The following is a 1,918-nucleotide window of genomic DNA, read 5'->3' as shown; positions in this document are numbered from 1 at the left end:
GCATCTCTGGAGAAAAGGAATAGGTGACGTTTCGGGTCGAGACCCTTCTTCAAACCGATCAACGTTCCGGGGATCGCTGGTCGGTGTGGACTCGGTGGGCCGAAGGGCCTGTTTCTGTGCCGTATCTCTAAACTGGTTGTGTAGTAAGGAACCGCAGATGCTGGTTTACACCGAAGATGCAGAGAAGGAATGGGTGACGTTTCAGGTCGAGACCCTTCTTCAGACTCTAACCTAGACCCTTCTTCAGACTGAAGAAGGGTCTCGACCCGAAACGTCACCCATTCCTTCTCTCCTGAGATGCTGCCTGACCCGCTGAGATACTCCAGGATTTTGTGCATAAATACCTTCGATTTGTACCGGCATCTGCAGTTATTGTCTTATACTAACCTAGCATCACGTTCAGCACAGACATTGCGGGCCGAAGGGCCTGTTCCTGTGCTGTACTGTTCTATGTTCTATACTTCGACTGTTTTGGATTGGACCGTCCCTGCTACCGAATCTGCTGCATCTGCTACTCCTGAACAAACCTCCAAAGGTGAACTGTTTGCGTGCTACTGTATGTTTCATTTTTTTTCCATTGGAACCTAATCAGATGTACAGCACTTTGGTCAACGTGGGTTGTTTTTAAATGTGCTATACAAATAAAATTGACTTGGCTTGACTTGACAAAGGCATTTATTGTCCATTGTCATCCGGACCACCACACCTTTTAATTGTGTGTGGACAGTGGGGCCAGGCAGAAATAAAACCTCTTGCTGTCACGTTGAGATTCCAGGCATTTATTTTAATATTTACTGATTCAATATTTATTAACTCAGCTGCCCGAGATTCCTCCCTCTGCTTGTGCTTTGCTCAACATTCCAGCATCTGCGATCTCTTGCCTCTGCTCTTGTTGTTGTTGTTTGTTTTGTTAATCTTGTTCTTGAGGAGATTTTGCAGCAAGCGGTCCCTTTAAACTCAGCAGCACCACCACCTCCTCCTCCTTCTGTGCACAGAGCTAAACGCCCCCTGAACCTCGGGCAGATGGTCTTGGTTGGAGAAAGGCAGAGGGGAGGGGAAAAAAACAGAATGTGTGTGTGAGGACGTTGCAGAGAGACAGATAGGAAGGGAGGGAGGGAGAGAGAGAGAGAGAGAGAGAGGGGGAGAGAGAAAGAGAGGGGGAGAGAGAGGGGAGAGAGAAAGAGAGGGGGAGAGAGAGGGGAGAGAGGAAGGGAGGGGGAGTGAGAAAGGGAGGGAGAGAGAGAGGGGTGGGGGGAGAGAAAGGGAGGGGGGAGAGAAAGGGAGGGGGAGAGAGAAAGAGAGGGAGAGAGAGAAAGAGGGGGAGAGAGAGAGGGGAGAGAGAAAGGGAAGGAGAGAAAGGGAGGGGGAGAGAGAAAGGGAGGGGGAGTGAGAAAGGGAGGGAGAGAGAGAGAGGGGAGGGGGGAGAGAAAGGGAGGGGGAGAATAGGGGGGAGAAAGGGAAGAGGGAGGGAGTGAAAGGGGAGAGAGAAAGGGAGGGGGAGAGAGAAAGGGAAGGGGAGAGAGAAAGGGAAGGGGAGTGAGAAAGGGAAGGGGAGAGAGAAAGGGAAGGGGAGAGAGAAAGGGGGGGAGAGAGAAAGGGAGGGGGGAGAGAGAAAGGGGAGGGGAGAGAGAAAGGGGGGGGAGAGAATAGGGGGAGAAAGGGAAGAGGGAGGAAGTGAGAGGGAGAGAGAAAGGGAGGGGGAGAGAGAGGGGAGGGGGAGAAAGGGAGGGGAGAGAGTGAAGAGGGGGGGAGTGAGAGGGAGGTAGGGGGAGAGAGAAAGGGGAGAGGGTAATGGTAGAGAGAGAGGGGGAAGGGGGAGGGTGTTAGGGAGGGGGGGAGGGGGGGAGAGAAAGAGAAAGGGAAGGGGAGAGAGAGGGGGGAGGGGGAGTGAGAAAGGGAGGGAGGGAGGGAGGGGGGA

Source organism: Rhinoraja longicauda, chromosome 25 (assembly GCF_053455715.1).
Source record: "Rhinoraja longicauda isolate Sanriku21f chromosome 25, sRhiLon1.1, whole genome shotgun sequence".
In the NCBI taxonomy this organism is placed as follows: domain Eukaryota; kingdom Metazoa; phylum Chordata; class Chondrichthyes; order Rajiformes; family Arhynchobatidae; genus Rhinoraja; species Rhinoraja longicauda.
Note: the sequence above shows the minus strand (reverse complement) of the source record.